Source organism: Staurois parvus, unplaced genomic scaffold (assembly GCF_062004578.1).
Source record: "Staurois parvus isolate SC_StPar_1 unplaced genomic scaffold, SC_StPar_1.0 ptg000207l, whole genome shotgun sequence".
Taxonomy (NCBI): domain Eukaryota; kingdom Metazoa; phylum Chordata; class Amphibia; order Anura; family Ranidae; genus Staurois; species Staurois parvus.
This window is the reverse complement of record NW_028318003.1, coordinates 10,145,624-10,169,806: the sequence shown is the minus strand read 5'-3', so window position 1 is coordinate 10,169,806 and position 24,183 is coordinate 10,145,624. Positions and strand designations below refer to the sequence as shown.

Sequence of the window (24,183 nt, the reverse complement as noted above, 5' to 3'; positions counted from 1 at the left end):
GTGAGCAAGTTGGAGCAGTTTGTTTTTAACCGCTCTTCTCTGCCCTTGCTGTAGAGTGATTTGCCATATGAACCCAGGTGTGTGAGCAGGCAGCAGAGTGACAAGCCACTCCACCCAGTTACTCTGCCTATTCCAATTGTAGACTACTGGTGGAGGCAAGAACACTTCACACAATTTCCCCAGAAATTGTAGCTTTTCTAGTTAACAAAATATTACTCTGTTCCTGGACACACACTTCCGTGCACACTTGGCTTAAAAGTCACTGCTTATACAGTTTTGCATTTTGCCTGTAGAAGCAGCTCATGCACATAAGGGCGTTTAGAGTCAAATTTTAGGTTCAATGCTTGGAGGAAGGAAAAACCCTTCTGGTTTGTGTTTTTTAGAGTTTTCTGGCAGAAAAAACCTCTAAACTCTCCTAAACATCTGTACAAAATTGCTCTAGATAGGTGTTTCTTTTTTTCTGCCAAAAAAAAACTAGTGGTTTTTTTCAGCCCAGTGTGCATGGATCCTTAAAGTCAAGTAAAGCGATTTTTGCATTTCCATTCTGAAACAAAAACCAACAAATGGCTATAACCAAATACTAAAAAAGTTTTTAATAATATGTAATATGACCAAGGACTATTTCACCAATGTATTATGTTTTTGGAAAACTCCCACAAGATTTATTTCCCCTCTGAATTTAAAGAGGAATTCAGATGGTTAACAAGGATGTCTTCCTCACTCCTGACACTCCTTGAAATTTGTTCTTTTATTATATAAACTCAAAAGTCCCGGTTTGACTTGCATGCCTCTTGTACAATGTGTAACTTCAATCAAAATGATTTAGTCTTGAAAAAATGTATTGATATAGCCACACCGATAGTGCACACAACATAATGGGTTTAGAGTGTCAACACTAGATATATAGAAAGACTAGTTCCCAAGTTTATGGACTTTATTGGAAGAGCGTACTGTAGCTTGTGGTCCCATTAGTCATTTAGTTCTTCATGGTCATATATCTTGGGATTTCACTATATCAAATATGAGAAATATGGAAACTAGGCTAACTTCTCCATATATCTAGCTGTTGATATTCGGCCTGGTATGATGTGTGCACTATAGGTATTGTAGATCAAATACAGTTACATATTGTGTGATAGCCAGGTTCACGAGTAAAATGTAATTTGAATTTATTTTAATCAATGTTGATATGTGTAAGATGTTTTACATGTTTTCCAAGGGATGCATCCTCATTTGGATACTTTTATTCTGATCTGATGCCGTGGGCCAGGCTCTGTGTTTTTTAATTCTTTCATTAAATGCTCCCGTTCACACTAGAGCACGGTGTAGGAAACCGGCATGGAATGCGGCCATTTTCCTGTGCCCCATTCCAATCTCACTGCCCTTGCGATCTTCAGAAGGTGTCAGTGCATAGTTAACGACACCCCAAATGTAGCTCAGAAACGCAGTGCATTTTCCCACACCAGCCCACAAAAAGTACCATACGATCCAGTTGCAATGCATCTCCAAAAGTAGTGAATGTACTACCTTTGGTGCAGTGTGGTGCAATTTCAGCCCATTCAAAATGAATGGGCTGAAATCACACTGCACAGAACTACATGTGAATTGCACAGAAACTGCACAACATTCCTGTGTGGTTCACATTCAGCTCCTAGTGAATGGGCCCTTAGAGATAAATGTGAAAATCAGAGCAAGTCACTACCACTATCCTAACCACCACCATGACAAATCTCATTCACCATTATGCTAGAGGAGATGTCCCTATTGTACCCCTTGGGATATGTAACAGTCTGACAGTGGGTAATCCATGCTGGACCGAATTATATTTGAACTTTTTTAACCCTTAATTCTAACCATTGCAAATTTAATCTTGAACAGTATAAGCATTTTTATATTCTGATTTTTTTTAGTTTGTTTTCATACACCAATTCTGCCAAGTCTTCCATGATCTTTGCCTTCTTTCTCTTCCTGTAATATCTCCATGCACAGCTGAATACAATAAAGGCAATCCCAAGGAAGAGGATCGAGTGTCCTAGTATGGAGAGGGCTACATTTGATGGGTCATTTGCATAATACACACTTGTTGTTGATATGCCAATCAATAGAGTAACAATTCCAAAGCCCAACAAACAGCTGTGGCAGGAGTTTTCCATCCCACCAGTGGTTGTGCTGACCAGGTGTGGGTCTTCTGTGCTTTTGTTAGGCTTGTCATCATTTTCATCCTCCAGCCCATGTTCATCCAGCTCCACAGATATCTCACCAGGTAAAAGGGATGATGCCATTGAGTTTGTAGTAAAACAACTGCTAAGAAAACAAATATGTGCAACTTTAAAAAAAAATAACAGAAATCTTTTAAATATATCCCTATCCTTTGTTTCTTAATAATATAATGTGCAAGTTCTACTTTAATTTTGGCATGATCACTGGGGGATTCTGCCTTTTGTCTTTAATTGACCTGAACAGAGCGGCTTTTCCTCAGCGAGGTCCAAACTTAGCACACACACATTGGTTTATCCCTAACAAAGCTGGCCATAGACAGGTGGAATTCTGAATTAAAATTCTTAGGAAAAGAAATAGGAAAAAAGTTTTTCTAATAATTAATGGGTCAAATCAGCATTCATTTTTGACCGCAATGAGGAGAAAATTTGAAGCAACAAAATAGGAAAATTTTCTGGAACAAAAAAATTTCAGTGTACTGTATGTGGTTTTCATTTGACAAAGTCCATTTATTCCAAAATCAACTGTTAAAAGCAAACAATATCTATTGACCGACATTCAAGTGTTCTGAGGATTTTTGTATGAATTTTCCTAAGATTTTTCCTATGAATTTTTGTTCAAATGCTAGCCATCTATGGCCAGCTTAAGATCTCCCATCTCCAGCGTACACTCTGGTGTTTCCCCAGTGAGCTACCACCCCCAGTACACAAACATTAATCTTTCCCCAGTGAGATCCCACCCCCAGTACACACACATTGGTCTTTCCCAAGTGAGCTTCCACCCCCAGTACACACACACATTAATCTTTCCCCAGTGAGATCCCACCTCCAGTGCACTCACTGGTCTTTCCCCAGTAAGATCCCATCTCCAGTACACACACATTGGTCTTTCCCCAGTGAGATTCCCTCTCCAGTACACACACATTAGTATTTCCCCAGTGAGATCTCACCTCCAGTACATACATATTGTTCTTTCCCCAGTGAGATTCCACCTCCAGTACACACACATTGGTATTTTCCCAGTAAGATTCCACCATCAGTACACACACACTGGCATTTCCCCAGTGAGATCGCACCCCCTGTACACACACACTGGTCTTTCTCTTTAGTGGAATCCCACCCCCGTTCACACACATTGGTCTTTCCCTAGTGAGCTCCCACCCAACAATACACACACATTGGTATTTCCCCAGTGAGATTCCCTCTCCAGTGCACACACATTGTTCTTTCCCCAGTGAGATTCCCTCTCCAGTACGCACACATTAGTATTTCCCCAGTGAGATTGCACCTCTAGTACACACACATTGGTTTCTCCCCAGTGAGATTCCACCCCCAGTACACACACACTGACACTTCCCCAGTGAGATCGCACCCCCTGTACACGCACACTGGTCTTTCTCTTTGGTGAAATCCCACCCCCAGCACACACACATTGATCTTTTCCCAGTGAGATCCCACCCCCAGTACACATACATTGGTCTTTCCCCATCCCCACCCCCAGTACACACACATTGATCTTTCCCCATTGAGATCCCACCCCCAGTACACATACATTGGTCTTTCCCCATCGACATCCCACCCCCAATACAGACATATTGGTCTTTTCTCATTAAGATCCCACCTCCAGTGTACACACTGGTCTTTTCCCAGTAAGCTGGCATCCCTGGCACACATACTGGGCTTTCTCCTGAGTCCTACCTCCAGCACACACAATCTCCATAGTTCCCTTCGGCAACTTCTCATTACCCCCACACTCCTACCACACAAATTGTATATTGAACACTGTAGTTGCATACGCCACACACGTTGTTCACTGATCCTGGATACCAGTGGCTCAGTTTAGCAGTAGTCTCTGCCCTCCTTCTGTCTGACTCAGTCTATAGTGCATTGGTGTGTAGGACACCCATTTGTTTTTTCCTGTATATCCTGCCCCCAGGACACATACTGTCCCTCACCATCATGCATGCTAGCAGTGAGATGCATCAGTGACCAGTCTTCAACGTATATGCAGTGGTCAGCCCCCACAAAATGTGTTACCCCTCAGTCACCACTCCTCAGCCTATGTGTATTAACCCTTCAGTGACCTCTTTCTGAATTTGCAATGACCGGTCCAATTACCTACATACAAGCGCATTAAGCCCCTATCAACCAGTTCCTAGCTCTTGTGCATTAACCCCACAGTGTCCATTCATCTGCACATATGTTAAAATTCCTCAACACCTAGTCTTCAACCCATGGTGTATTCATTTCTAAAAACCCAGAGTTTAATATATGTGTCTTAGCCCCTAAACACCCTATGTATGTGTTTTAACCCCTCAAGTCACAGGTATTGTATTTGAACCCCTCAAGACTTAGTCAAGTTTATGTGCATTCATTTCTCACCTGTCACAACCCGTGCATGTGTGTTAACTCCTCAATGCCTAGTCACCACCTTATGCTTTCACCATTTAGCATTCATTCTGTAGCACACAGTCTCCAGTACATGAGGGATAATCAGTCACCTTTATTCAATGCACTACACTATCAGTGTCACCTCCTCTGCTCTAGGTTCAGTAGTGAAATGAAGTAGCACTAACAGGTCTTGTCCCCGTCCCAGCTTGTTACAGGACACTGAAATGTTCATATCTCCCTGTCACTGTGATCTCTCTTCCTATCAGCGTGCTTCTTTTATTTGAGCAGATTAGCTGAACAGCACAACTGAGTGGGTGTTAGTGCTGCTTCTCTCTCTTGCAGTCTGAGCTCTGTGGTATAAGAGATTGTAAGAAGCGGATACCCCAGATTCAGGTACTTACACTGCTTGCAAAAAAATTAATTTGAAGACATTTAATCCCATGGGGTGCTATACCCTCTTTTCTGCCTTCCTATTGAATAAAATCCTATTATGTAAAAAAATGACTAAACAGGAGGCCCAGTTCAGATGATTTTGACAAGGGAGTCGTTGGCTTTCTGAGTGATATCATGTTGGATCGGGAACAGGTGAATATAAGACTTACAGATTGGACTGGGAGCGGGGGACAGTACATTATAACTGTACCGAAGACTATAACAATTACATTCAATTGAAACTTATGACCCAAACAGTAATACAAATTTATACATTGTATTTACAATTTCAGAAAACACACAAAACTCATAAAACATACATACAAGAATGGGGAATCGTGTTCACTGGTAGTACTACAACCATATTCATATACATATTCTAAGTACCATTCAAAATTTGTTAGAAACATTCAAGTCAACGACTTTTTTCCTTCAGAATGTATCAATGTTTTGATTTTGAGCTGGTCACTGGCTGCTTGTTACCCAGACCTTGTCTGCTTCCTCAGACCATACTGAGATATAGGATTTGAATCATACAATGTACATGTATGTTACTCTGTGCGGCAATCCTGAACTACCTGAAGGGGGGGGGGGGACATAGAAAGGCCGGGAAGACCATGCTCTTCCAACAAGAGCTCCAAGTTATTCAGATGGTCAGTGTGTTTCAGTAGGTTAAAATTTGATGATGTTAGTTGATGTGGCCTAAAACAGAATCATACCATATGAGTCCGAGTCAGAGAAAAGCAGATTTAATGAGAACAGAAGGACTGACCACATTTCAACAAATCATACAGGTAGACAATATCCATCATAACTGCTTGAACATAACTTGCACACTGTAATTAGCGCTCTTGTGTTCTGTTAGTTAGGTCTGTTCAGTTTGCTCAGCTGCTGCTAGGCTGATAGCTTCCTCTGCATCTAGAAAGCTTGAAAAGTTTCTGGAGGATAGGTGTGGAGCTATGCAGATGGCAGCATGAATATTGATACAACCCCAGCCTATCCCAGGGAGACTGGCTCTGATGGCATGCTGTGTGACTGTCAATACTCAGTGAGAACATGGGGCTCTGGGTCTTTTCCTGTCCAGGATTGGTCCAGTCTGGGAGAGGGCATGTTGGCCTCCCAGGCAACTACTGCCATGTGGCCTTAGGGGGGGGGGGCAACATGAGGGCCTGGATGCTGAGACCGAGGTTCTGCTATGCTGACTGAGGGGCTGTCTACTGAAGATCTGGTCTGGTATCACAGAGGAAGGCATCCAGCTGTTCTTGGGCCTTGGGAGTAATCTCTAAAGAATCTTAGAGTCTTTGTGCTACTTAACCCCTCTGGTGCTAGGAAGTCAGCTGCTGGTCCAGTAAAGAGAACACTGGCTGGTGTTCCAAACAGCTTTGTCCACCTGACCTACTTCTTAAAGGGATACTGCTCTGGGGCTCTACAGAAGTTACTACTACTACCATTATTTCTACTACTACTGCTTCTACTACTGTCTTAAAGCTGAAGTCTATTGTTTGATTCAAGCACGGACTCCAACATAGCTTGCCGTGAAGATTAGATAAAGTCCTCAAGTGTACTTGTTTTTTTTTGGAGTATCCCACTCACCTCCCTCAACCCTATCCATGTTCTCCAAATAAAAACAACAAAAAAATGCTCCTAGACTGGTCATTGAAGAAAACATATGAGTGAGCCTATGTGCCTGGCCATGGGGCAAAAACTTTTAAGGAGGATCTGGACAGTATTCCTGCGACTCCTCCAGGAGTGGCTCTACATCTATAATGGGATTTTGTATTAGAGTGACATCATCAAACCTACCTGTAATTTATTTGCCAACAAGGAAATCTTGTTGAGCTGAGACTAGGAACATGGTCTTCATAAGTTTCTCTGTGTATAATATATAGCCTCATCTATCATTTGCACTAAGAACTGTTCTAAGCTACCAATACCATCATTCAGACACCAAGTTGCAGTAGGAAAAGTGTTAATATGTTTGCCGGCTCCGGATGTATTGAACTGTCATATATATTAGAGCCTTATTCAGATAGGTTGTGAATCCTGTCTTCCTTGTGGAGCTGCTGGAAGATGCATGTGCATGCACCTTAGAACTGCATGCAGGTAGCCCATAGAAGTGGTTCAAATAAAAATGCAGCGCAGCAATGTAAACTAAAATGGTGCTCATAATACAGGCATGAATAAATGAATAGAATGCTCCACAGACATAGGAAAAAATACTCCATATAGTGTAATATTGCCAGGTAAAAACAAGCTTTACTAAAATGGTCAAAATGAACTCAAATTTAAAAGTGTCCACCTGGGACACTACAAGGTAAAACTCACTATACCGGATGTACAGGAATCCCTTTTCCAAAATGGCGGCACATGCACTTCCAGTTTGCGGCTTGATGTAATTGGCGTACCCTACGCGTTACGTCACCTCACTTAACTTCATCAGGAGTGTACTCTATATTACACAATATGGAGTATTTTTTCATATGTTTGTGGAGTGTTCTGGAGAGTTTACAGTGCTGACGGTGGTGAAGATATATGTACCCATATACCCTCCCGGGTTAAAAGGAAAAGCGTAGTTTGACCTGGCATTATAGGTCAAACCTGGAGATAAGCGCAATAGTGTGTTGGAGGTGGCTGTACACTAAGGGGTGACACTGGAGCACCGCGCATGTATATGCAGTAGTGTGATTACACTGATCCACTTGGAGTACTTCGGAATTAAAGGCCATTCACCATTGTCTGGAGATGTATGTTGTGGTGTATTTGGAGCACGAGCTATAGGAGACATACCGCACAAACGTGAAGATTTTTGAGACATAAAGGTACAGTTCACTATTATATATAATTTATTTGGTTTTATATCTACATTCATTTCAGCACTCATATGTGCAAGTCTACGGTGATTTATGTGTATGCATTAAGAAAACATTGGATGTAGCACATATTTACTGTCACATACACTATTTTTGTTTCACTATTCATTTATGCATGTTTGTATTATGAGCACCATTTGAGTTCATATTGCTGCGCTGCATTTTTATTTGATTTATGGTTTACATGTGGGAACACATTATATGCTAGCTGCACAATTTGTTTTATAGGTAGTTTATTATTTTTATACCCATAGAAGTGGTTGCACACGCAGTGGCTGCGCAGATACAGTTACGTGTAAAAATTCTATCCACTCCTGCCTGCATGTCAGACTTTGACATGTACTTGAGTCCTTGCTGGCGCTGCGTGTGCATCCACTTCTATGGGCTGCCTGCATACAGCTCCGAGATAGATGCACACACATCTGCATGAAGGAAGAGATTAATCACTTGTCTGAAGGAGCCCTAAGAGATAAATTTGACATAGTTTTAAGCATTGCTGAGTTTTGACATTTCAAGCAAAGATATGTACACCTGTTACCCTTCAGCTTGCCATACACTAGTAGGATTTCAGTAAAAATATTTTGTATTAAGGATGTTCGATCGATTTTCTAATCATTAGTTGGGTTAAATTGGCATTTGTTTTCCACTGCAACAATGAGAAAACTTGGAAGTGAAATGGAAAATCTTTTCTCGAACAAAGTTCTAATAGTGTATGTGGTTTGTGTTCAGGAAAGAACATTTAATCCAGAATTAAATTTTAAAAGCAAACAAAATTTTGAAGTACTTTCAAAACAACATCAAGTCAATGAACGTGCTGAGAATTTTCGTATGAATATTCATTTGAATGTTCATTAGAAAGATTACTAGTGTATATTGGTTTACGTAATCTATCACATTGCTTGTTTCCTTTTCTCTGTGCAGAATAGAGATAAGATTTGATTGTTTGTTATGGGTGACTATCCTGTTTATCAATTCTTTTCACGCAGTATATGTATTGTAGATAGTACTGTATATTGATTGAATTTCCACATTTTAAATACATTGATTAACCTAAAGACACATGCATGAACATTTATATATGTGTGTGGGTATATATATACATATATATATATATATATATATATATATATATATATATATATTTTTACAAATATGTAAAAAGTAGACCAAAAAAAAGAGTACACAGATAAAAATAACTAGTAGCACTAATAACTAAAATATTCTCACCTGATTTTACGTTGAAAGTCTGGTTATCGAAATAAATCGCCACGGTGGTCTTTCCCTCTGTGTACCGCTATATCCACGCCACTCCAAAATCACATGAATATGTATGACTAGAACTTTATATTTTCTTGGAATTGTCTATATTAATTAGTTTCTCATAATCACTATCATATATTGACCTTCGTTTTATGAATGTGTTCTTTTTCATTTACCAATAACAGTTCTATAGCCTCTCAGCAGCATGCTGTGTCTCTTATGCCTTCTAGAAAGAATCTGTATCTTGCTCTGTATTTTCTCAGCTTTAAAAGTTTCCCCAAGTTTTTTTTTTATTCACACATCACTCATTACCAGTTCCCTCCCATTTCAGTTACAGTCCAGACTGAGATGAAAATGATAAAAGAACAAATTAGCCAGTTCCTTTAGCTGCGCGTAGACAGCTGTTTAGGCTGCACAGGCTTTCACAGCCTTTCCTCCCAAGCAGGATCTGATAGAAAAAGCAGTCATCAAGCTGGAGGAAAGAAAATAAATAATATAGAAAGATATGGGAGAATGGCACTGCAATTGTAATCAAATTTTGCAACCAAGTAAAAACAAAAGGCACTTTTAAGACTTCCTTGTAATTGAATATTGAGTAAAACAGTGCAAGTACAGAACAAAGAAAACAAAGATATTCTGAAATACTGCAAAGTAAATTGAAGATTGCAATTCTTTGTTTTCTTTTACAAGCACTTGAGTATTATGTTTGTTTAATTCAGTTTATTGTAGCACTACCCTTGTGAGGGCCTCTGTAAGATGACGGTTCCCAAAGGTTGCCCTGACCTTGCAAGCTTCCCGACACCTCTGACACCCTGGGTTCAGACATAATGTACAAGAAATCACGATTTCAAAGACATAGCAAAGCAACTGAGTATTTACTAAAGGTGCTTTAGTCAACAGGCAGTTAATGCAAATACTTCTCAAAGTAATTACCTGTTTTCTACTCTCAGGGTGAAACACAAATTTCAGTAGTGAACACAATGAGCAGTACGACAGTACTTTAAATCTACTCAGAGGGAGCCTTTGACCCCAGGTATGAAGGGGAAAAGAAAGACTTCCCAGTGTCAGCCTGCTCCCTAAGGCTTCATGTACACAAGACTACCCTGGCCACCAGCCGAATATCAAATCACGGCAAAATGTGGCAAACGTGATACCGTGATTTTGCCGTGTTTTGCGTTTTCCTGTGATCGGCGGTCAAAACGTTCCTATCCTGAACACGATTCTTACACGTTCATGAGAGGGAGGTTTAACATCACCTAAACGCCGCAGCTCCTAAACTCTGTTAAAAGTCTATGTGTACATGGACACCTAGGCTTTTATGGAGTTGAGTTTAGGAGTTTTGGCAAAAAAATGTCAAAAGCTCCTAAACTCGAGTTAGGAGCTGCTCGTGTACATGGGGTATTAGAATCCTAATGTCATAGGTCCAGCAATGACAACACACTTTGTAAGAGCTAAACATGTAAACGATTTCTAGAAGGAGTCCACCTTTAATATACACACAAATGTGAGTCCTTGGCTTGAGAGGAAGCAAAAGGAGCCTTGATGGACAGAATCTTCAGCTAGCTAAATAAGGGCCCAAAGAGATTGCTGTGGATAATATAAGTAAACGATTCCTGGTGAGACCTTCTAATTTATGAGAAGATGCATGGTAAAAGGTGTGTGCATGCAGTGTCCCTCAGTAAGTAGTGTGCACAGTGTGGGCTTCTGCCTGCTCACCAATCCTGATGACACTGCAGCTCAAGGATTTCAGGATGTCCTGGAGAATTTGAAACAAGCATGGGGCACCTGACCTAGCACCTTGTGACATTGGGATTCTGCTGTGGCAATGTGCAGGACTCCAGTTAGTCACTCTGCCAACAGGAAACTGGGGATGGATGATCTGTTTACTGATTTGTAGCTCACCCGCCTCAGATTCTACACACCTTCCACCCCGTGCAGCCTGCTTAAAGCAGAGTTCCACCTGGAAAAAAAAATAAAATTAAAAGTCAACAAAAACTGTTGCTACTGACTTTTAAAATACAGACACTTACCTGTCCCTTTGTCCAGCGCTGTCCTCACAACCGCTGGTTACACTAGCCGTCTTCTCTCCCTGGTGCCGGCATCTTCAGTGTGGGTACCTGGCTGTGACAGTCTGCGGTTTCACAGCCGGGTGTCCACTGCGCATGCATGAGAAGCGCTGAGCTTTGTGAATGGCCCTGTAGTCTTCTGGGACCTGTCACGTGTCCCAGAGACTTTCTTATACACCATTGCAGGTTCAAGTTACCTAACTATATTGACCATTATTTGATATTACAAGTGTTCGGCTGTGATAGTCTTGTGGCTGAAAATAACAATAGGTATGGAAAATAACACATGCGTTACAGCTCAGTGAATTGAGCCAAATTTCTTATACAAAATGTTTATTGATAATATTACCAAATCAACATCATTGACATCAAAATAGAAGGGCCCAATATGTACATGCATAGTATGTCAACTTCAAGTACACATAACAGTGAGTTACAAAGTAACAAAAGCACAATAATTACTTTATGAGGTTCTGGTTATATTAGGAGTCAGTGCATAGTGGATTTATAGAATTAGAAGTTTTTTGTAGATCATGATTTGGTGGTTTCCAAAAAAGAATGTAATATAAATTAAAATAGTGAAGATAAAAACCCTAAGCGTGGAATGGTGGGGAATAGGTAGGGTTGGAAAAAGAATAATTGTAGAAAGGTGGTTTGGGAAGGAGAGCATAGAAGCATAAGATGTGGGGTCAAATCTACATCTGTTTTTGAATAAAGTAAGGGTAAATGGAGAGGAATGAGAGAGAAGAGAAGGGAATATATGAAGTGTCTAAGCTTAAAGTGTTACTAAACCCACAACAGTAAAATCAGTCTCTATGTACAGTAAAGCATGCTTGTTATACTCACTGTGGAACCTAAGGGGTTAATCTACTGCATTATGTAAAAAGGCCATTTGATCCTTTCTTTTCTGTTCCTCCTCTTGTTCAAATGTCCACGTCTTACCTCCTGATATGACAGATTGAACCCGTAGCCATTCTGCACATGCTCAGTTTAGTGTGTATTGCTAGAGAGGGTTTTCTTTTTTCTTGGGAGAGTGAATGTGATCAGCACAGGGCCAATCAGCCCTATCCACACAGAGGTCAGGGGTTATGAATCCTCATAGAGCAGAAAGAAAACTCCTCCTACAAGCTTTACAAGTGCTACAAGTGCTCTTCTGGACACTGATAGAAGTCACAAGACTGCTCTAACTGCTGATGAGAAAAGGTATTTAACAGTTTATATGTACTAAAATAATTTCCATGTTGTGTGTACTGTGGGAGACCAGATAGAGTGAATACAGGGTCCTGGGTTTAGTAACACTTTAATATCTTAATATATCGGAAATGTTACCCAAGTTGAATTTTACAGAACTTCAAAGTTCATCAAAAGTTATAATCCCTGTTCGCGTGAAGAGTGAGCAAATGTCATTAAAGCTAAGGTCTTACAACCACTATAATTTGCTGTTCCTTTGAGAGGGAAGGGGGAACAATAGACATCGCAGGAATCTTCACAGAAGAAGATATGGGGATATGGGGTAATTATTTACACTTCTTTGGAAAATAGTTTTGGGGCTAAGAGCCTCCTGCTGTCTTTTCTCTATGAATCACTTTATGTTATATACAGTTAGGTCCATATACTGTATATTTGGACACAGGCACAATTTTAGTTTTTTTTCAGGTATTTACCAAAACATATTCAAGTTATATTTACATAATGGATATGGGCTGAAAGTGCACACTCTCAGGTTTAATTTGAGGGTATGTACATCCAAGTTGGAGGAAGGGTTTAGGAATTACAGCTCTTAAGAGTAGCCATCCCCCCTTTTTCAAGGGACCAAAAGTAATTGGACAAATGAATCAAAAGCTGTTTCTTGTTCAAACATTTTATTAACAATAAACCATAATGTTACAAACGTTACAAACAGGGAGACTTTGTTAGTGTACATTGGACATTGAGGTGGCAGTGGGACATAGAAAAAATGAATGAGGATCACATTACAAATGTCTATATAGTTCTAGCGGAAACAGGTATATAAAAGTCGACTACAGATAACATCATTGTCCCAGCCAATCAGAGTATTGTCTCCCAGGTGCAAAAAAGAAATAGGGTGAAGTTTGGAGGGGGGTCAGACGGGGGTGGAAGATAGGGGAGGGAAAGAGGAACAGCAACGGTGACTCCATGAGCATTCAGCAAGTTTGCAGCAGACCTCAGGTGCTGCCTACGAAGGGCTACTGACAGCGTCCTTGGCACGCAGTATACAAATCAAGGAAGGAGTGATTCATCGAAGTTAGGCGGGAGGAAGTGCTCTACCCAGGGGCTCCATATGCGTAAAAATTTAGGAATCTTGTCTAGAATTGTGGCTTCCACCTTTGCATGTATCATGGCTTGTGTTATTCTGGTTTTGACGGCCGCAACACTTAGGGTGGGGGATTTCCAGGATTTCGCTATAACTTGTTTAGCTGCCATCGTAACTTGCATAAGGAGCTTGAATTGTGAATTGGATTCTCCAGGGGGGCACCGATTGAGTAGGGCTGTTGTTGGGTCGGGTCGTAGAGTGATAGTGCTAAGTGTAGATATCATGGTGAAAATTTCATCCCAAAAGACTTGGGCCACTGGGCAGTTCCACCACATATGGTAGTGTGTTCCTAGGTCTGCGCAGCCTCTAAAACAGTTGGGAGAGTAATTAGGGGTAAATTTTGCGATTCTCGCTGGGACCAAGTTCCAGCGGGTTAAAACTTTATAATTTGTTTCCAGTGCTACAATGTTCTGTGATGAAGATTTTGTGTCGGCCCAAATGTGATCCCAATCAGATAGGTCAAGTTTCTTGCCTAGATCCACTTCCCACTTATGGGTATACAAAGGGGGGGACGTGGTGGTCGAAGTTGTGAAGAGTGAATATAAGCAAGAAATAAGCCCACGTCTGTGAGGGTCTTTGTAGCATGCTCGTTCGAAGAGAGACATGGCATCTGGCCGATTGTTGTTGTAGCGTAGGGGGAGTAAAAGTGTTGTAGCTGCAAGTATCTGAATATCTCGGAAGCTGGGAGGCTATGCGTTTCCCGCAGCGAGGCAAAGGATTTAAACTTATTCCTCTGTAGGAAATGATGCGTGCGGAGCAAATTAGCAGAGGACCAGGCTTTGAATAAAAGGGGTGTCTGCCAGGCCGGGGGAAAAGCTGGGTTTCGCAGGAACGAAAGCAGGGGATTATGTAGTAATTGAAGGGGATATCGGGTTTTCAGCTTGTCCCACATGGATAAAAAATGAGAAGTGATGGGGTTGGTTATAGAGCGGCGGTCTATTGGCCTCAACCAGAGTAAGTTAGCCATAGATAAGGGGTCACAATCTATCGACTCTAGTGCCACCCATTGTGGGATTTCAAAGGTTGCATGATATTTAGGTAATTGGGCTAAATGCGCTGCTTGATAGTATTTGCTGATGTCGGGTAAGCCTAGACCACCATTGAGCTTAGAACGGTATAGGGTGGAGCGTGGTATACGAGGACGAGTTTTGCCCCATACATAGGAAAAAATGCGACACTGCAGTGTGCGGATGTAGTGAGGGGGGACTGGGACTGGGAGGACTCTAAATAGATATAGGATTTTTGGGAGGATTGACATTTTGATAACTGCTATTCTGTCTAGCCATGCGAGGGGTAGGGAAGACCATTTGGTCAAAAGGGCCGAAAGATGGTTTAGCATCGGAAGATAGTTAGCTGCGTAAAGGTCTGATAACTTAGGGGTCAGTTTGATTCCCAAAAAAGGGATATGACATTGTGACCAAGGAAATGGTAAAATCTGCTTTAGATGCGTCAACTCTACCGGGGGGAGAGAGATGTTGAGTGCTGTTGATTTATGGGGGTTTATTACTAGTTCAGACAGCGAACCAAATGCCTCGAGAAGCCGGAGTAGGGATGGAGAGGAGGTCAATGGAGATGTAAGAAAGAGCAAGACATCATCCGCGAAGAGACATAGCTTATGATGCATGCCTCCTATCTCCAGTCCCCTGATGTCCGGATTAGCTCTGATTAAGAGGGCAAGAGGCTCTATAGCCAGAGCAAAGAGCAAAGGGGACAGAGGGCAGCCCTGTCTCATGCCCATGGAGATTGGGAACTGAGCTGACCTATGCCCCAGATATCTAATTCTGGCCGAAGGCTCTCGATACAGCGAGAAGACCCAGGTTAAAAAATGTGGGCCGAAACCCCAACGATGCAATATATATCTGAGGTAAGGCCATGAGACTGTATCGAACGCTTTCCGGATATCCAGGGACAGGAAGCAGGCTGGGATATTACGAGACCTGGCTAAATTAGCCAATAGAGATGCACGCCTAATATTATCCCCCGCTTGCCTAGTTGGGATAAAGCCCACTTGGTCGTTATGTATTAGAGAGCCAATACACAGGTTAAGACGGGAAGAGAGGATTTTGGCTAACAGTTTGATGTCAATGTTGAGGAGAGAGATTGGCCTATAATTGGACCGCTGCGTGTCATCAGAATTCGGCTTTGGGATTATTGATATGTTCGCTTGTACTGTTTCATGGTTGAAGGTTTGGCCAGACAGTAAGGCATTAAAAGCATTAGTGAGGATAGGTGTAAGGAGATGAGCAAATTTTTTATAGTAAGTGGCTGAGAAGCCACCTGGTCCTGGGCGTTTACGTAGTTTTAGATTTTTAATAGCGTCTAAGGTTTCGGCTGGGGAGATGGGTCGCTCAAGTGCCACTAACTTGCACTCCGAAAGTTTCGGGAAGGAAATGGAAGTTAAAAGGGCCTCTGCTTGTGCGGGGTCAAAAGGTGTGGAAGAGGAGTAAAGCTGTGACAGGTGTTTATGTCTGTAGAATGAGTTCTGGGTTGCTAGTGAGGTTGCCAGAAGAGGTGCGTATCCGGATAGGTTTAGTAAGTTGGTCAAGCCTGCGGAGTGAGAGGGCCAGGGATGTATTGGGTTTATTTGCCCTAGTGTAATATTTGTGCCTAGATCTGCGGAGTGAGAGTTCCGCTTGATCTGTGAGAATGAGATCTAGAGCCAATCTAGATCGCTCCAGGGCCTCACGGTTGGCAGGCGTGGGAGCCGCCTGGAAAGCTTGATGGGAGCAATCGTAGGCCTGTTCCAGGGAGAGACGTTGTTGTCTTTTGGTTTTATTTAAGAAGGATGCTTTGCTAATGCAAAACCCTCGCAATACCGGTTTATGTGCTTCCCATAACAGGAGAGGAGAAATATCAGGCGATTGGTTAAGAGAAAAATAGTCTTTAAGGGCTGCTTCAATTTCTAGACAGTGAGCTGGGTTTGCAAGCAAGTTATCATTAATAATCCAAGAGGGTTCAGCAGGGGATGGGGCTAGCGAGGTCATGGCCGTGAGTACGGCGCAATGGTCAGACCAGGGGATTGGAATTATTTCAGAAGTCAGGAGCCGGGAGGTAGAGGCGGTGGTAATGAAAATATGATCTATCCTGGAGAATGACTGGTGGGGATGAGAATAAAAGGTGTATTGGCGTTTAGCCGGGTTGAGTTCTCACCATGTATCTATCAAAGAATAACGGTGTAGTATGGCTTGGAAGGTTTGTTTAGAGGCAGGGACAGGAGATGGTTGAGGGGATTTGTCGAGAAAGGGATATATTACACTGTTAGAATCTCCGCTAACAATTAAAGTTCCGCATTTATGGTGGTCTATAACCGAGAGTATGTGGGAAAGGAATGGTAAAGGGTCTTGGTTTGGGGCATAGTATGCAACAATGGTGACATCTACGTCCAGGAGTTGCCCTACTAATAGGAGGTAACGACCCTCCGGATCTTTGATTTCGGTACATAGAGTGAAAGGTGTTGTGCGATGAAAGGCAATCAGTACCCCCCTACGTTTGGTGGAGGCAGAGGCTGTATAGACCTGAGGAAATCGGGGGCCAAAAAACTTAGGAGTAGAGTTGGGAGTGAAGTGTGTTTCCTGTAGACAGACCACGTGTGCTTTGAGTGTAGCAAAGGTTCGGAAGGCCTTATTACGCTTCTGTGGAATATTGAGGCCCTGTACATTCAGGGTAAGAATATTTAACGAGCCCATGGGAAAAGTGCATAGTGGTTAGAGTAGCATGTCACTACCTCCGAGGGTGGAGCGTGATGGTTACTGTGGGGGATGAGAATGCTGCGGAGCGTGTTGTGCAGAGTCATGGAGTCACGTTGGAGAAGGGGAGGAGGGGTACGGTATGTGAGAGGCAACAGGAAAGAAAGGGTGTAAGAGGCCATTTAAGGCCTAGAGGGTGGGTTCCCAAGGACACCCCGAGTCAGGGCGGGCTAGGGAACAATAGTAGCCAAAGTGCTATTAAATAACCAATAACACAGGGGCTAGGTTGGAGTGTGCAGGTACACGGACCGTAAGGATGACAGCAGCGAGATTGATAAAGGATGGCGAGGTCCCGGTAGAACAGGTGCATAAAAAAAAAACACTAAAGAAAATCATGGTATCCTAGGTTCAGACAGCAGTAGCTGTACTAGTGAGATATCATGGGGGAAGGGCTGTGGCATCACATGCCGTCGAAGCCTAGGCTCCCAAATATAAACTAAACTAGAATGAGAATGAAGCCCGGGGGGGGGGATGTGGAACAATCCCCAGGTTGCGGAGCAACCAAAATTTACCAGGTAGAGGGAGAAAGAATATCAATGGTGATAACCACAATGACAGTCAAGAGGGTACACCGTTTGGTGTATGTGGCCAAAAAAAAATGAGGGAAAAAGAAGAATAATCGTGGGATATAGTTCAGTCCATGGTATCTTGTGAGGATAGACCCGGAGACAAAAATCGTCCTCGTTTGTGGAGGTTGAGTGCGCCTTCAGTAGCATGCGCGGGGAGGGACTTCCGCGGCGAGCAGGATGCAGACCTCCGCTTGGCGCTCTCCGAAGGCGTCGCTGGAGAATGTAGTTGCAGGATCCGCAAGGTGTCTAGGAGATCTTCTGGAGTCTTGCAGGTGTAATCTCGGGACTGGTATCGGAATCGCCCTGCGAAGGGGAAGCTCCACCTATACTGAATAGCGTGTTGTTGGAGCACTAGTAGGTGAGGTTTCATAGCCCTGCGCTTGGAGATAGTTGTGGGGCATAGATCTTGGAATAATTGGTAGGTATGTCCCGGGAACTGTAGAGATTCTGCGTTACGGGCAGCTTGTAGGAGTTGCTCTTTGGTGCGGAAGAAGTGAAACTTGGCTATAATGTCGCGTGGAGGACCATCTGTGCGTCGTGACGCTAATGCCCTGTGGACTCTATCCAATTCTAATCTCTCGATTGGGATAGCTGGGGCAAGCTCTTGGAACAGAGCTGTAACCGTTGATTGGACATCGACGATCGTTTACGGAAGGCCACGGATACGCAGGTTTGAGCGCCGTGCCCGGTTTTCAAAGTCCTCCAGTCTTATCAATAATGTAGCGTTTTCGTCACGCAGGAGATCCAGGTCATCCGCATGTGTCTGAAGCGAGGCGTCAAGACCATCTACCCTCTGTTCTAGGTCCGCGGTGTGCTGTCCTAGTTCACGGATTTTCCTAGATAGCGTGGCAGTGATGCGGTCTGAGGTTTGCTTCAAAGCTTTGTGCAGCATTTTTTCAAAGTGTGACAACAGGTCAGGGGGTGTAAGGTCAGGCATCAGGGCTTGTGCAGGGACATCAATTTCAGTGTCAGACTCACCCTCAGACGTGCAGGGATGGCTGGGCTGCGGATCCTGCAGGGCTGCATATGCCCCTGCTGCTTGCTTGCTTCCACGTGTTGGGGCGGTGGCCATCTTTGTGAAGGCCTTTGCAAGGGCCTCCTTGATTGTTTTGGTGGAAGGGGGGACCTGGTGCCGAGGTGCCCCCTTAACCATTGTGTAATTTGGGGGGGGGGCTGTTATAGTGATTTCAGCCCCCCTGTTCTCCCTCTCCTCTGCCTGGGCGCAGTGTAGGCAGCGGTGGGCGGGCCTGTGTGCGGCTCACCACGGGGACATGAGTCCCCTGCCAGAAATCCCCGCTCTGCAGCAGGTGATCCGCCGCAAACCAGGGCGGATCAGACCCTGGAGGCATTGCTTCGGGGATCGGGTCCCCCCCAGGATATATTGCGGGCCGGGACCCGCTGTTTAGAAGGCGCTGTCACCCGACGGGGAGACGGAGCCTTATCGGGACATGTCCGTCCCGCCGGCCGCGCATGCGCACTCCCCCGAATCAAAAGCTGTTTCATGGCCAGGTGTGAGCTACTCCTTCATTATTTCTTCATCAATTAAGCTGGTAAAAGGTCTGGAATTGATTCTAAGTGTGGTATTTGCATTTGGAATCTATTGCTGTGAACCTACATCATGTGTTCAAAGGAGCTGTCCATGCAAGTGAAACAGGCCATTGTAAGGCTTCAAAAACAAAACAAATCCATCAGAGAGATAGCAACAACATTAGGAGTGGCCAAATCAACAGTTTGGTACATTCTGAGGAAAGAAGAACGCACTGGTGAGCTCAGCAACATAAAAAGGTTATGGATGTCCATGGAAGACAACAGTGGTGGATGATCGCAGGATCCTCTCTATGGTAAAGAAAAACCCATTCACAACATTCAGACAAGTGAAGGACACTCTCCAGGAGGTGGACGTATCATTGGCAAAATCTACAATCAAGAGAAGACTTCAGGAGAGCAAATACAGAGGGTTCACCACAAGGCGCAAACCATTCATAAGCCTGAAGAATAGAAAAGTCAGCTTAGCCAAAAAATATCTAAAAAAGCCAGACCAGTTCTGGAAAAGCATTCTTTGGACGGATGAAACTTGAATTAATCTGTACCAGAATGATGGGAAGAATAAAGTGTGGAGAAGGCTTTGCACAGCTCATGATCCAAAGCACACAACGTCATCTGTAAAACATGATTAAGGCAGTGTGATGGCATGGGCATGCATAGCTTCCAGTGGCACTGGGTCATTGGTGTTTATTGATGATGTGACAGAAGACAGAAGCAGCCGAATGAATTCTGCAGTGTTTAGAGATATACTGTCAGCCCAGATTCAGCCAAATGCAGCAAAGTTGATTGAACGGCGCTTCACAGTACAGATGGGCAATGGTCCATAACACACTACAAAAGCAACCCAGGAGCTTTTGAAGGAAAAGAAGTAGAATATTCTGCAATGGCCGAGTCAATCACCTGATCTCAACCCAATTGAGCATGCATTTCACTTGCTGAAGGAAAAACTAATGGCAGAAAGATCCACAAACAAAGAACAACTGGAGACAGCTGCAGTTAGAGCCTGGCAAAGCATCAAAAAGGAGGAAACCCAGTCTTTGGTAATGTCCATGGGTCCCAGACTTCAGGCAGTCATTGCCAGTAAAGGATTCTCTATAACATATTAAAAATGTTTTTAATTTATGATTATATTCATTTGTCCAATTACTTTTGGTCCCTTGAAAAAGGGGGATGGCTACTCTTAAGAGCTGTAATTCCTAAACCTTCTTATAATTTGGATGTACATACCCTCAAATTAAACCTGAGAGTGTGCACTTTCAGCCCATATCCAGTATAGAACTATAGCTTGACAATGTTTCAGTAAATACCTGAAAAAAACTAAAATTGTGCCTGTGTCCAAATTTATATGGACCTAACTTTAAGTGATAATCTATTATCCCTAATGAAATTTTTTACATCATGACACAATTCTACAGTGTGATTACAGTATCTTAATATCCCCTGATGGACCTGGTATTTGGAGTGATATGTCACTATCCTGATACAAGTAATGTAATCCTGCCTAAAATATATTCCCAGATTGCTCAATCCCCTTACATTAGCGGTAACAGTTGTCATAATAAAGACTAGTCATCTTTAGATTGATGGCTTCTCCTATACAGGTGATGTTTTTCAAGTTGTGTGGAGTAAAAACATTTTTTGATGGTTTCTATTTGATACTTATGGTTATTTCAGCATTTCAGCACAACTTTTAAGCAAGTCAGGCCCATGCTAATGTAGTTTACTCATTTGTTTACTGCATTTGAAGTGTATGCAAACCTTGGCAATCAACTTCTCTTATTTACTCTTTTGGCCCTCTAGATTTACCATTGAAATCTGTTAGATTAGTGACAAAAATAGGTGTTTATCCTACCAGAATTCCAATGAGCTCATAACTTTATGTGCATTCCATCCTTGTTGCATAAAGTCTCATGAGGTGCTATGAGCCCCATCCAGTTCACCTCTGAAGACTACAGAACACCATTTCCCAATGTTATATTGGTGTGGATAGGAGAATATGTTCTGTATTCCAAATTAAGAGCAAGCCCCCTGTGGGAAAGCCAAATTGTTTCAGTTGTCATAGGAACAGAGGGCACATTTTGCAATGGAGACATCTGAAAAACGTTTTTATTTATTTGGCAATGCAATGTAGATACCTCCCCTCACCATTGTCACTGTTGGAAAAGGAAGGTCTTCAAAGGGTTGGTTGTGTCACCCATACTTTGAAGAAGATTTTTCAGGCTGGAGTGAGGAAGATGACTTGCCAAAAGATGGACTTTAAGCATGAATAGAGTAACCTCCAGATAAGCTTGCTCTTAATTATTTACTGCTGTGTAGACCCTAATGATGAGCACTTGTAGTCTTAACCCATTACTGCCTTGGTGGGGTGTGGTTCTAAGTAACCTGAAAAAATTTCAACACAGGGCTCTTCAAGGTACCCAGGGACTGTAGAAGCTTTCTCTGCTTGCCCATTCATGTGAGTTCACCCCTTCATAGATACCTGGCTTGAGCTGACCAGTATTATCTAGCTGTACTTCCACATACCTGCTACAGGCCTTACAGCAATAAGTCCCGTAGCAGTGCACAGTCTGACAATAGCCCATTGCCACAAGACTTTACCAATAGTGGTTAGGTAATAGAAGAGTCCAGAAGTGGAAGACCTTTGTAATGCTTTACTTAACAATCAGTCAAATCCATATATACATGCTTTCAGTCATCCTGGTCCCAGTTGACAGTTCGTTGCTTAGCCGCACTTTCTCAGGTCCAGATATTTCCCTTCACAGATAGAGCTACTCTCTCATGGGGCCTTTTACTCCCAATGACACCTTCAGGAAGGAATTCCGAAGAGTGGAGGTAGTGAGTGGTATAGCAGTGAGCGATTATAGACAGCTCATAGGAGAGCAGTGTTTGTTTTATTCACTGATTTTTTGCATTTTTACCATATTAGTGGAATTTTTTTAGAGTGTGAAAAAATGAATGTGGTATGGAAAGCAATATGAGTATTCTCTGCTACTGATTTTGAGTCAAAGGCTCAGTGAAGGAGTAACCCTTTTTGTGAAGGAATATATCTGGACCTGTGAAAGTGTTAATCCTTGATGGAAATAGGTTATACTAGGACCTGTATACCAGCTTTTTTCAACAAGGGTGCTGTGGCAAAATGTCACCTTGTGTTCTTCAAGGATGCCTTGGTAAAATACCTAAATATTGCCCTCCAAATGACAGAAAACTGTCAAGACTTGCCTTTTTTTGTTACACAAAGACACAGGTTTTTATTGTGCAGCATTACACCCTTGCACACAATGTGGGCCAGCTTTCAGCAACCTAAAAGCCAGTGATGTTTTCAGTTGATAATGAGGACTTAGGGCACCTGCACAACATCATTGTTTACGCCTCCTCTGTCCATCTCCTTTTGCACTTGTGTTACATTAGCTGGGTGAGGGAGAAGAGAAATGCTGGAATAGTCATGACTAGTGTAGAAGAGATGTGCTAGTTAAGACCATAGCTACTGAACCATCCCCTACACAACTCTCTGTCTCTCTTTCACTCCATATCTCCCACCCCCCAACTCTTAATATACCAATAAAGGAGGCCAAACCACCTTTGGAGTAAAATGGCCATCACGGCCTTTTATTAACAACTTTTGGGCAATGTCTTTTGGGCAACGTCCAACGTCATGTCCCTTGACGCGTTTCGTCACTTCCTTGACTTCCTCATAACGTCCTCAACGTTGGATGTTGCCCGAAAATCAGAAGTAGCGGAGCGGCCATCTTTAGTATGGTAAACACAGTCTGGCATTCCTGGAAGCTGCTTGAGGTTGGAGTCATGGGATTTTAATGTGAATTTGATATGGTTTTTATGTAAGCAGATTTATTAAAGCGTGGATCTTTATACCTTCATACATATTGCACTATATGGCTTGTTCTTTCCCTCTATGATTACTATGGAGCATAAGAAAGTGGAAGTAATGAAGTGAGCATTTTAAGGGATCTGAAGGCATCCATGTGGATCAAGTTGGTGTATATCACTCTCTGGATTCCTATATTCATATAAGGCTTGCATATATTTGCATTAGGGTAAGGGTAAGTGATTCAGCCACTTAGATGTGTGCACTGAATGTTCACGGAGAAGTGTATATATAGTGTTTCACTATCATAAGTGTGGTAACGATTTGTGTGTTTTGGTGCATGAAAACAATCAGGAATTATTTAGGTAATTATTTATGTGAATATAAAAGATGCGGCGCTATATCACAACTATAATTATGCTGAATTATCTAAGGTATATGTGATGATTAGGTGACTAATAAGAAACCACAAATAATCTGTCACAAACAGAGTGACATGCAGTGCAAAACAGTCTTAGTGACAATCCCTCTCCTTCAAAAGGTGCTTCTTCCACGCGGTGATAGTGAAAAGGTAAAGCTGTGCACTCACCAGATGCACAGTTTAACTGCGCATTTAAAGATGAACTCTTTTCCAAATCCACCGATTATTTCTTAAAGGTCAGGTCAGGCCAGATATTCCTTCCCCTGTTGTTTTGCTGACAATCCACGGTCTCTCCTTTAGGTGGCTCTATAGGTGATAAGTGACTCACCAAGGGCCACAAAAAAAGGAGACCAATAGCGTGATACCGTTTCAAAAAGGTTTGGATTTTATTTCCATACAGTATACAGGTAAAGGGAAAAAAACACACTGACCATGAGGTGAATTTAAAAGATGGCCGCCGGGACCTCCATTGTGCGGCAGAGAGATAGTGACGCTGTAGCTCCTTCCCT

At 42.6% G+C, this 24,183-nt stretch overlaps 1 long non-coding RNA gene across 1 annotated transcript; it reads right to left on the bottom strand.

Annotated features, from left to right (window-relative positions):
- Nucleotides 1-568: 568 nt before the first annotated feature.
- LOC149461288 (uncharacterized) lies at nucleotides 569-9,384 on the bottom strand. Its single transcript, XR_016312923.1, has 2 exons — nucleotides 9,137-9,384; nucleotides 569-2,304 (listed from the first exon to the last, which is right to left on the bottom strand). It is a non-coding gene; the product is annotated as an uncharacterized LOC149461288 (long non-coding RNA).
- Nucleotides 9,385-24,183: the final 14,799 nt, after the last annotated feature.